The 13961-nt window shown below is 30.4% G+C and overlaps 1 long non-coding RNA gene across 1 annotated transcript; it reads left to right on the top strand.

The window, feature by feature from the left end:
* Positions 1-232: 232 nt before the first annotated feature.
* On the top strand, positions 233-2001 carry LOC139523617 (uncharacterized). Its single transcript, XR_011664653.1, has 2 exons — positions 233-363; positions 1264-2001. It is a non-coding gene; the product is annotated as an uncharacterized lncRNA (long non-coding RNA).
* The last annotated feature ends 11960 nt before the right edge of the window (positions 2002-13961 follow it).

Below are 13961 nucleotides of genomic sequence, written 5' to 3'. Positions count from 1 at the left end.
TCTATTATATTTTTAGTTCGGGTAAGCCATGAACTACTAACAGATTTTCAATCACTTACTTTTAGACATTGCCAATGCTTACTTAGAAATTATCGAACCATAAAATTATTCGTTGCTATATAAACACAAATGGCGTTAAATTTGTACCATACTGAAAATAAACATGGTGTTTTGATTTTTTTCTTTTCATTATTTTTAATGGTCTAATTTTATACTTTCAATATTGAAATGATGTAAAGATATATCTTTAAAACAGTATGGAAACTGATACCTATGATGAATGTGGAGTATTAGCTGATGTGGAAGAAAACCAAACTATGGACAACAGTAAACGTGGTGCTAGTATACACAAACAAGAAAGCGGTAAAACTTAAAAAATAGTACTTATTAAGTGACTGACATATTTCACATGTATCTACACAATATGTGGTAGGAATGTTTTTGTAAAGATGTGATTTGTATCAGAGAAGCGCGAGATAACCCATTGGATTTGTACCGTAGCTTATTTCAACATGCATGTTCAAACATATGGAACGGATCCTGATAATTCTACCCCAGACTAGGTTTCAGTTAAGGAAGGCGCCTTTAAAATTATATGTCTTCAATTTGTTCATTAATTTTTTATTATTGATTTAGTATCTGTTTCATTTACTTTTTGTTTCTTTCATTATTTTTATCCATCATAATTTGTTTCTTTCATTATCTTTTTCCATCATTATTTGTTTTATTAATTATTCATATATGTCTGGTTAATTTATTTATTTTCGTTAATTCACCAGACTACCGGTACAGCATATCTCTCAATGCATAAGATAGTACAATGTCAAAAAATAGTATTCAGTAATGTCAGTGTAAAACTGCTCAACTTGGCGGTAAACAATAACATCTCAACCTTAATGTTGATCATGGCAAACTAACAAGACTATCATGCATCTAAGTCTTACAACGTTATAAATAAGCCCACGGAAATTACTATGTTAAACTAGCTTTTTTAAATGAATCTTAAAACCCTTTCAACGGCCGAACAAAAGAAATTCACAGTTTGTTTTCCTTTTCATTGTATATCTGTATAATCAAATATTTCAACTGGGATCGCAACACAACTTTAATGCAATGAATTAGAATTAACTAATCTGATGAAGTTATAAATTTTACTGAATGGTATATGTATATATTGATATACATTCAATCTTTATTCTTAACAATAAATGGATCTAGATACATTATTTGGTACTGACCTAATATTTGAATATGTATTTTCAGGTCAGGAACAAACAAAGGAAGGGATGTATGATAATATGAAGATTTAACCGCTTTATAGAATTGTGTATTTCAGACCATTTCAATTTTCTAGAATCTGTTGAACTTTGGTATATTCAGTGTCCGATTAAATGTTAATAATCTACTGAATAAAAAAAAAACGTTGTACTTCATTTGGCTTTTGTTAAAAAATTTAACAACATTGGTTAAACTTACTTTGTTAAACAATACTAAAACTGTCAAATAATACTAAAAATTTCAGAACAATTTAAATATCATGTCTTGCAAAATTATAAATAGATTTCGATACAGCAAAAAAGACGTCCCTCTTGATCTTGCGTTAACATATAACTCATGATTGTAGAATATTGCCATAAAACGAAAATCATTTTTTTTTTGACAAAAATGTCCGAGAAACCTTTATCTAAAGTATACCTGATTTTTTTTCTTTCTATTTTGTCAATTGCAAATTGCAATCATTGGACAAGTTAATAATGATTATGTAAACCTTATTGATTTGACCAATCTTTACCTGGAGCAAAGACTTGCTGGATTCATCCTAAGATATGCATACTGGTGTAGATTTCGAAAACACAAAACAGGAAACTTACATGATGAGGCAGTCTTCTTCCGGTCTGAAAAATGTCGGATCGACCAAACAGTAATCATGTTCATTTGTAACTTATCAAGTAAATTTGACAATGTTTGATGCAATATATAATGAATACAGGATTAAATGGAGGGTTTTAGGTTTTTTTTAACGTCTTGCAATACAAATATATTGAGTGTAGAGCTTCAACACATAAAATATAAAGTTAATTCATTTTTATTTTTTTGCAAACTTTCATTTGTGAAAAATATTAAATTTCCAACAGATACTGAAACTTGATCAGTTTACCCGATATGTGATTTCTTGTTTATTTTTGTTTTGTATTTGCTTACTTTTTGGTGTTTATTTATTTTTTGGCGAAGGTTATTTATGAAACTGCTTATGCATTGTGGGTGATTAATGTATATACAACAGGAGACACTTACCTTGTCGCTGAACCATTTTGACGGTTTAGCGAGTTCCTTCGTTTTTGTTTGGTATCTTGATTTTTTTAATCAATCGATTTATGAGATTGCAGCATCGATGAACTACTGAAAAAGATTAAAATGCCATCCTAGCTAGAACGTTGAAATTCTCGAATAACAGTTTGGTTATATACTGTCTATTATGCATTTTCACTGAATGCGCATGTAATATAATGTTTTTTTTTAAATTAAAACTTATTATTTAAAACTCTTCACAATGGTTACCTATATTTCACAAGAAATTCTTGTTTAATACGAAAAATGCAACTTTATTTACATATTTATAAAATTGTATGTAACCAGCATGTAAATAATTAGGTCGAAATGTATGAATCTTTCTTGAAGGAATACAAATTTCAAAGTTACATGTTACTTATCAAAGACAAATCGGGAAGGGGAATATTGCATAGAAAACCGAATTATAGCAGCATTATGGATTTGTTGAATTTACCCTCTCTCGGTTAATCACTATAATTGTTAAATTTATTGATATTGAAAAAAAAATTCTCTTGTTTCAAAACCAAATATTTAATCACAAAAGTTGCAAAATACAAACTTTATGCATGTTTCCCTGAATGAAATGCCAATAAACGTTTGCTCAATGTGTTTCTAACTTAAGTTTGTTGAATTTTTGGTTTTATGATAAGGAAAGTCAGACAACACCAGTTCGGTAGAGTTCATCCTACGATTATAGTACGCCTATATGATGAGAAACAGTTTTCATTTGTTAATCTGTAATTGTACGACAGTTTTACAATAAAAACTGACAAATATCAAAACTAAGAGATTATTTTAGTTTATAAAACACATATGGCTTCTCTTTACTTATTTGTAATTTGCAATTAAATTACTGTATTGTATGTAAATGTTTGTACATATATGTTGTGTACACTTTCTGTAAATTTTTAAAATGTTTTTAACCTTAATTTAACCACTTTACAACGGTTAAATAAATAATGTAAATATTTTATTTCATTTTTGATTGATGCTTATAAATTAAAAGATGACTTCGATAAAAAAAGATAACCGTTATGTTTGGTTTTGGGTGAGATTAAGAAGAAACATTACTCTAACTTCTCCTTTCCAACAACCCTAAACAAGGACTGATTTAAAGGATGTGAAACATGCTTATGATAAATCATACCAGCCACCAAAAAACGTCTAAAGGAATGAAACCACTGATTCATAGCCTTATTGATTTCAATGTCAAACTCTATTATTATAAGTATTCAACTCCAATATATATTAAGTTAACATTCAGCTGCAGTCATTGCATGTCTAAACTATAATACCTTATCCTGACTTACTTACATTGCAGCACTTACTGGTTTTTCAATAGTTTAATTGTACTAAAATAAGTACGTCCTATTGTTAAAACTAATATGTGGATGTAAATGTAAATACTGATAAGCCTGTTAAATATAACTTGTATACGTAGGAGTAACACGAAGGGTGTTGCATGTACAAATGTCATAACGTGATACACCTAATGTCATACAGTAATATATAATTCACATGTAACAGAGAGATACATAGAATTATAGGACACTTTTAGGGGTAAAGCGTTTTATACATGGGATATGGAGCTTAAAGTATAGACGTTACGCACGGTGTTTGGTTTGGTAATGGTACCATTACTCGACGTAGTTTTCAATTATTTTCAACCGACTTATGTACAAAACTTCAAAGCTTTGCACCATTTTTAATACAGCTGGCATTTTAAAAAATAGACTGTTTACATGACTGATTGTATACTTTTGATAATTAAATAAACTTTATTTCCTCATAATCTTAACTTAACGAAAGTATACATTTCAAATATTTGTCACTGCCCAATCATGTCAATTGTTGCAAAATGCTTATCCTCTATGATGCTCAGGATTCCGTCATCACAAGTATCTAAGTCTGGGCATATATATATCGCGTGGAAACAGCCAGTACCGAAGCTGTTTAGGAGTATAAATGTTATCAACCCGCTTTCAGCTGTAGTTTTTGAACTACAGTTACAGAATAATTTAGGGTCTTTTATCCGTACTATCAACATCCAAAATATGTGTCTTTCAAGACGATAATAATTAAAAAATAATCCTCGTTCGGGTCAATGACAGCAACATCTACTATATATCTTCTCTTTGCTTGATCTATAATTTCAATTTCATCCTCAGATTTTTGAATGAAAACGGCAGTTTGGAATTTTTCATTTTATTTAAAATTAAAAAGTGATCTACAGTCCTTGAATTCGAATAATCATTTTTCACATAATCTGCTTGTCGGATGCGTGGGAATGACTGTAAGTGCATACAACAAACATTCGTACTAGCAGACACATACATGTTACTAGGTTCCAAAGTCGACAGGCTAGGTATTATAGAAAACTTATTATTCATCAAAAGCTTCAACGCCTTTAAGATCAGCATATGGTTTACAAAACTTTGAAGGAAGTCAATTTTTCTTGTTGATTTATTACCTTTTAAAAGAAATTGTTTTAAATTATCCCCAAAAACTATATCATTACACAAATACCAGAGCTCTGGTCAAATGCTAAAAACACAACAATGCTAAACTTTCAGTCAATGGAAAACAAAATTAAGATATACTACGTGACATTGACGTTCCGTGCAAAAAACGTTCAATTTGGACGTGGTAACATTTTGGGGAGACACGGACAACTTGATGAAAAATTTAGAGTTTCTTTAGCATAGATGGCTTAAACGAATCTTTAAAAAATTTACATTTCAGGAGTATAACTTGTTTCATAGTTCATTTGTCTATCACAAGTTTAAAATGCCCTTAATTATCATGGTACTGAAAAAATCTTGAACAATGTCTCTATGGTCACATTTAAGGGAGACACGGAAAATGCTGAAAAAAATAAAATGAGAAGTTATGTTAGAAATAAAAATGTTTTCGTCAAATTCAATAAAATCACATTTTCATGTAGAGGTGGCGAACCTTTTCTATAATTTATGTGAAAATATTATAATATCGAAGTGGTTGCTTTCATTTTTGTATACTTGAATTTTCAAACCTTACAGCTCTATGGAATTTCGAAAATGACTGCTAAATTGCGAACTGACATAATATTTATCGTGACCGTTTCACATCATAAATATGATCATATTATTTCCCACCTGTACAAATTTTATCGAATTCCATTCAGTAGTTAGTATTTTTTTCTTCGTTTATATTTGGATTGTTAGTAATTGTTGTTACGTCTAACACGGCAAAAATGGCATTATGAACACGGAATTTTTGCTTAAGGTGGTACCTAACACTACAGGGAGATAACTCTGTAAAATTACCAAAACGTTTAAATTACGTTGTGTTGTTAAGGAAATATTAAGCTTCTCAATGATCAAAATTAGAGTTTGTACAAACTGCTATATAACCAGTGTAATTTTTCTGATAAATTGGTTGGTTCAAATTCTTTGATTTTTTTACATTTTTGTCAAAGGGTCAAAGTAAATACTTTGCCAAAACTTAATGAAAATTAAACGAGCCAAATTAATTTTAGTGAAGGTGTTGGGTACCACCTTAAATTTTGTAATAATACATAAAATTCAATTTATTAAAATCAGGTTTTATTTAATTTCGATTCAAATGATGAATCAAGACAAGTTATTATTTAATAAAACGTAGAACTGATTTGTTTTTGTCCTACTTATGCATCAAGAAATGGTCAAATGAAAAATAGTCCGAATACCGTGCGTAACGTCATAGCGCTTATTCTAACTCATAAAGTACATACATAGATTAGACCGTTGGTTTTCCCGTTTGAACGGTTTTACACCAAGTCTTGTAATTTTTGGGGCCCTTTATACATTTTAGCTTGCTGTTCGCTGTGAGCCTATGCTCCCTGTTGAAGATCGTACTTTAAACTATAAAGGCTTACTTTATAAATTGTGACTTGGATGGAGAAATGTCTCATTGGCACTCATACCACATCTTCCTAACTCTGTTTAGCACATGATGTAATCATACTTCATTGATTGATTGATTCGTTATGTTATTCTATAAATTAGAAGAAAAACAATTTGAGCTACACTTCGTTCATTCATGAGACTAATTGCAAGTCAACAGGTTAAAAACTATTACCAAGGTAAACATGTCATATTTTATGTTCATTAGATACAAAAAAAAAAGACTTTGACTCGTTCATTGAGCTTTGGTTTTTTTTCACAACATCAGATAAAACAGAAATATAGAACCTGAAAATCAACGTTATCATTATGATCAGATAGCTGTATGTGTCTGTCTTTGTCACATTGATTATTTGTTATTCTAATTTAAGTGACTTAATCACTTACCAGGAGTAATTTCATTAATTTCTAAAACATGTTCTGAATAAAATATGTGCGGTACACCAACTCATGTCCGTCGTCGTCTTCATCATCTGTTAATACTTTGGTGCAGGGTAGTACATTAATAATTACTTGCAACTTTATGCATATACAATTGAAAATGAGGACCACTGGTTTTGATGGCTGTAAGGCAAACGTTTACAAACACAAAAAAAAACCCACTGGGACAAAAACACATTCTCTTATTATTTTGTTTTGTTGGTTGGTGTGTGTTTATACATTCTTGCAAAGTTGTTTAAGGCTTAAAGGCTTGAAAGACAATACTTTATACTTTAAACTTATTTTTCGTGGAATAGGATGTGTGCTGTCCTTCGTAACCAAATTATTGTCTGCGGCTTCGGAACTTTGTTTTTTTTTGCCACCCTTCTGCAGGAATGGAACTAAGTAGCTATTCCCCTCATAACCAGTCAATAAGTACATAGTATCAATGAATGATAGTGCGAATCGAGAAACCATATCTTAGTTTAAGTGGGGATATTTCTAATATGAAGTAATAAAAATCCAGAGACTCATAAGGAAAACATGTTTTTGCAATACAAGCATAGCTCAATTTTAAGGATGTTTTTTTTGCAGTATTTGGAATCCTCCAACATGTAATGCCATTAAAAAAAGTCCCCACATCCCCTACTTCTATTTTCATTATTTGATTATTTATAGTTTAAATGTCCACTTTGGAAATCTTATAAATCCCTTGGTTTTTTTTTATAAACTTTAAAAGAAAAGGGATGACGGTGTTAAATGTATGACAAGTCTAGAGACAATAATTCCCGCCATATTTTCAATGGCTGATATTTGAAAACAAACACACGGAGCTTACATTTTTGTTCTACTTTTTTTGTTCCTTTATTTATATACTATAAATTTAAAGCAGTCTTTTAAAAAGTTTGTTATTTTGAAACATTTATTAAGTTATTGTATAAGTCCGGAATAAATTGGCTCAACACACAGGACAGTATTACATTATATCATTAATTGATAGAGCTCGAAATCGATAATTCAATTCAATTCTATTCAAATCTTTATTGCCATAAAACTACATATTTATAGTATGTGACACAACCTAACAAAATGAACATTATATACACAATAAAAGTAAATATTTTAAGAGTCCCCTGTCCTCATTTATCAAAAAATCAAAATAAACTTTTCTATTATTATGGTTTCTATTACAATATAAAAAGAAATGAATTTCATCTTCAATTTGTTTACAGTTTTTGCATATAAAATGTCTGTCGGTGTCGTTTTAAAGGAAAAGAGTCAAGTGTACTAGTTAAACGAACAACAAGGTAACATTTCTTTATCGAAATATACTGTTCACCTATCATCGTGATATAAACGAAAATTAAGTCTTAAAATAGGCTCAATATCAAAATAATAGCAAAGTTTTTGCAAGTTAATTTTCTTTTATTGCTACACATTGTACGTTTTTCTTTTGTTAATAAATAGTGAAATGCGTTTCATTTAATGGTATATGCGATATTTTTCTAATGTAGTTCCGGTATGGTTTTATTTTCACTATACTTTAAATGATATACATGATATAGGAAATAGCAGTTTTAAGAACACTTCTTAATGTCAAAATTATTTTTTCGAAACATCTTTCAAAATTCTTAATTGGTCATTAAAGAAATAAATTATGTATTAGATAAAAGTCATATTTGAGGAATAAAATTAAGTCATAGACATACATATACCTGCTTTTTGTTCAAATTGGTGGCATCGACATACCATATTGTCAATTTCTTTATGAACACATCACATATAAAAAAAAAATACATTATTTTATATCGTTACATGATGTAAAATAGTGTAAATACTGATTGTCAGTGCTTGTTTCAAGCTTCTTGTTCAGAAGTGGAATTGTGTCTATCAAGTCCGAAATAACGGTAGCGGTGTATTTATGTTTGTTTTGAATAATGGTGTTGCCATTTTTTTTTATTCATTTTTATTGGAAAACGGATAAGAATAGATTGTGTATTGAAAGAATTCTTTCTCTTCAGAAATAACATTTCTTTGTCAGCGTATCTATTCTCTGTATGAACTATGATTCTATCGAAAAGCCGAGAAGAATAATTATAGTAGCACCTTTAAAATTTTGACATAAAACCATTACTAATTGAATAGCTCATTGTTGCCATAGGATCGTACATTATGCACATCGAAGGTGGTAGATAAATGTTCAAAATGCATGGCAAGTTTTATATACGTTTGTCCTGTCAAATACGTCTGTTTTTTTAGTGAATAAACACAAGTACATATCGATGAACTTTCTACAATACCTTCAAATGTCAACACTCTTCTGAGATTTCTCCACAATTAATCTCATTTGAAATAAAATATGCACATCCATAAGAAACGGTATCTCGATTTGCACTTTCCATAGACTGATTATATTCCACTCAAAAACAAATTAATACATTTCGGTAAGAGATCTAGACGTCTTTAGATGCAGATTTCACTAAAACATTTGATATTTTCAATATTGTCTTCAACAACATATGTGGCCTTTAGTCATCATGTTATTATAATTTTTTTTAATGGTAATATTTATATATATGTTCCGGACCATATGAGTATTTGGACCATACGCGTATGGTCATGACCATAAGCGTATACTCATATGGTCGGAACATATGAGTATAATACTCGTTTGGATATTGACGGGTTAGACCATATGAGTATTTGGACCATATAGGTATTTTTTTTAAATTACATTATAAAAGTTTCAATAATACAAAAATGTTATCTAAAAAAGCAAGCAATGACGGTTACATGACAATGTATAATTTTTTATAATTCAAATACTACGTAAAAATTAAATATTGATGCCATAGTTCGCTAATTACATTCTTGCATATAGGCTTGGTGTGACATTTACTTCCACACGGTATCATAGCTTCTTTGCATTTGCAAGTCTTGGATGTGCACGATCCTTTTCTTTTACACCTTTTGTTTGCGAGTGAAAAGCTAGCCTTTTTGTAGCTGCGTACAGTGATACCGAGGTATTGGGCCATTCCGATATGTCTACGGTATTTGTAAGAAGCTCTAGATCTCAAATATCGTAGCATGACTGCAAAACACCATACTCACAAGATAACTTAAATAAACTATGTTACTTTCTAGTGACTTCTTGTGTAACAGTTCATTAAGACATTTTTGGATTTTTTTTAAGTCGACATATTGCCATTCACTCGTAATAACAGATCGGTGATGACCATCGGTAGTGACCATCGGTATCAAATGTGTTTATTATAGTTTTGACAAGTAAGTAAAATTAACTGCGTGAAACTTCTAATTTTTATTTAGCTAATCGTTTTATTATAATATGATAATAAAATTACCTATGTGATAGCGTCTTTTAAATGAACGGTCATACCATATGAAGAGTTTAGAAGTATATAAATATATATAATTTGTGTGATAAAATTTATATAATGTATAGATTCTTCTAGCAATCGAAAGGTTTGAATACAAGTAGGTTTTAACAACATTCAGGTTTTGACCGTGTGAGTGAAATCCATTCCTCTTTAAATTAGATTGTTTAGACAACAGCTTTGCATCTTTAATCTGGCTGAATATAATTTTGTTCGTCAAACATCGGAACCAAAAGAAAAATTATATCTAGTAAGTGAACTGCAGGAAGAAGTCATCATAATTTATATAAACCCAACTTCATTGGAATATTTTGATATCCAACACTAAGTTTTCTGAGGTAACATCTACAGGCCAGAAGCAGTAAATGTTAAGATAAAACGGAATTGCTTAATGAAAAAGAAGATTTGGTATAATCGACAATGAGACAACTCTTCACAAAAGACCAAATGACACAGAAATTATCACTTATAGGTCAACGTACGGCCGTCAACAATGAGAAAAGCCCTAACATATAGTCAGCTGTAAAAGACTCCGAAATGTCAAATGAAAAACACGCCAAACAAGAAATATAACAGCATAATGTATGTAAAAAACAAATGAACGAAAAAACAAATGTGTAACACAGCAACAGACGAAAACCACTTAAACCATTGTGGTGACGTAAGCCTATTCATTTACCGTGGATTCTTTTTCTAGAATCAACGCTTTCTAAATCTGTCGCTGAAATGGACTCACCGTTTTATATTCTTTTGTTTCCTTTGTGTGCCTAATTACATTAAGTTTGAATTGACTAATTTGCTGATTTCTGTTCACTAATGGAATTGTTTTAAAAACTAACCTTTAATTTTTGTAATTTCTATATGCCTTCACTGGGAATCGAACCCGTCCATGAATTCTGTAACGTGTTACTGACATCAACATATCGACGAAACCTCTGAGCTACCAATCGGTTACGATAAAAATGTCTATTTTATACATATAAATGAATATATGATATACATTATACATCGGTACAACAGACACACAGGGCTTGTGCCTTTATATATACATAAAAGGCAAACGTATAGTATGAATTGGTAGCCACGAGGTTTCATGGTCAAGATAAATGATTAAAGGTACGGATTTGTCTGTTTAGGTTCGAATCCCTGAATTCTCTTTGCTATCCTTTTTCTCTAGTCTTCCAGTTTTTGATCTTGTTTTGTATGTTATTGTTGATATTTTGTGTAATAAAAGCGATTTTGGTCGTTTATTATCGAATTATTGTTGGCTATTCCACATGTTTGAAACAAAAATGACTACATTCTATTTGTCCATTTTTGTTTTATAAATTAATATAATATGATTTCATCTGTTTTAATACATAATTTAAGAACTGTTAATTCGCAAATTTCTATGCTAGAAAATCGTGATGTTCCTTGAATTAGGATTTTTGTTAGAAATTTCGGAAACATACTTATTATATGCACTATATATATGTTCTTTGTCGGGTTGTTTTCCCTTTGACACATTCTCCATTTTACATTTTCAATTTTAGTAGAAATAAGTTCGAATATATCTTATTTTGTAAAAACAGATAACATTCAGATGCCTTATAGTATGAAGATCTTTAAAGGTAGACGTGTTGTGTTATACTATATTTGTATTTTTTTTTAAACATTTGATTGTGATATTTAATTTATTGTAATGGATCGTTTGACACGATTACATGGTTATTTAAACTCACTTACAATACCTTCTAATTAAGAATAGGCGTTAATTTTTAAAAGGCATTAACACAATAGTTTAAGTTATAGATACAATGGATAAGCGTTGATTCATGAAAAACAAACCATTCGCCCCCCGGGCTCATGGTTTCTTTTTCAAGAATCAACGCTTATCCATTGTATCTATATCACTGAATTACATGCTCCTCATGATGGGCACATACATACACACAGAATGTGACAGGGTTAAACATGTTAGCGGGATCCAAACCTTCCCTCGAATTGGGACAGTACTGTAACAGTATACAGTTATTTAATATGCAACTAATAGATGAAACAATAAACCCAACTCCTACGTCGTTCGGGTTAATTAGGGTCACACGAGCAGTGCAGATTAAATCCCACATACTGACTTGCTTGGTCAATAACTGAAACATATACATGGATCGTATTAAAACATTGGACAGAATTAAGCTTAGTCATGATCAAATACAAAACACGTAGGGAGGGTCGAAATGTCCGCCATATCTATAAATTGCTTGTAAAATCTAATTTCTTAATATGTAACATGCAATTTCTTTATTTCTAAAATTGTTATTACTTAATTTGCAACATGTAGCCCTAACTAATAGTCAACTATAATGTATGTGTTTGAAATACAAGAAACCTGAAATAGAACAAATAATTGAATCTTGTGAACCATATATAATTTGTGGCACAGAAACCTGGCTCTCAAATGCAGCATCACCATACGAGTATATATCACCATCAAAATACACTGTTTACAACAAAAATAGAAAACAATGGATATTGATATTTTTATCTAACAGAACTCAGACAGTCCTTCTCGAAAACACAACATCTGAAAAAATCCAGTAACATGAGGCGTTCCTCAGGACACTGTGCTATAACCAATACTCTTTCTTATATTAATAACTTACCTGACTACCTTTAACACAGCCAAATAAGACTCTTTATATACGACATCAATTTACCGGCCTATTACCTGCATGGCTCATGTCATTCCACACTGACAAATGTGACATCTTAAGAGTCTCAACAAGGAAAAAACAAATACATTACTATTATAACATGCATGGCCATATTCTAGAACAAGTACAATCAGCAAAATATCTAGGCATTTACAATCTCTTCTGTTCTTAAATGACACAAACAAATAGAATACTCAGCAGCAAAAGCAAATCAATCTTTATCATTCGTCAGAAGAACTCTGAAAATTAGTTAAAAATTAGTAAAGGAAAGGGCATATCAAGCTATAGTAAGATCAAAATGAGAATATTGCTACACAGTTTGGGATCAACACACTTCAGAAAATATATACAGACTGGAACAAGTGCAAAGAAGAGCTGCAAGATATACTTGCAACAGCTTTTGCAACACCAGCAGTGTATCTTAAATGCTTCAAAATCTAAACTTTGAAACCTTACAAGAACGCAGGCTAAAAACCAGACGTCAAACGATCCACAAAGTTATAAAAAATGAAATTGTAATTCCATCACAGGATATTTTCATAAATGGCCAGTCCAAAACAAGATCTACCTGTCAAAAACATACAGACAACTCCAACATAACAAAGACAGTTTTAAATTCTCATTTTTCAGACAAGCAATTAAAGATTGGAATAAATTGCCACATGAAATTTCAAACTAAACCTCTACAGACATCTTTAAGGATGCACTTACTCATGAAGTTCTCCTCGTAATATTTTCTTACTTAACTTAAATGTGCCTATTGTTTTTTATCTTGAAATGAAAAAAATATATAAAAAATGTAAAAATTTAAAGTTGAATAAAAATTGTAAAGTTTATAATAAAGAAAAATGAAATTAGCTCTGCCTCACTCAGGCATGCGCAGGAAAGTAATCTTAAAAATGTTCATGATTTTCTGTATCTTAAGAAGAAGACGACAAAAGCATATGAAAAGCTGGTCGTAAGTTTACACATTATTTTTTTTTAATTGATTTTTTACTTTTAAAAGACTTTGCCTAAGTGTGATCTTACACTTACGAACACGTTTTGTGAAATTGTGTGCAGTTTTCATGTATTTATTTCTTTTTATAGATTATTCAAAATTTAAAATTATTTAGGGAACGTTAAGTTTTCTTCGAATACGAATTGGAAGTTTTAAAGACTTTAATGATTTCATAACGTGTCCACTCAAAAATAAA

Source organism: Mytilus edulis, chromosome 5 (genome assembly GCF_963676685.1).
Source record: "Mytilus edulis chromosome 5, xbMytEdul2.2, whole genome shotgun sequence".
NCBI classification, from domain to species: Eukaryota; Metazoa; Mollusca; class Bivalvia; order Mytilida; family Mytilidae; genus Mytilus; species Mytilus edulis.
The sequence above is the reverse complement of the archived record's forward strand: the minus strand, read 5'-3'. Positions and strand labels throughout refer to the sequence as shown.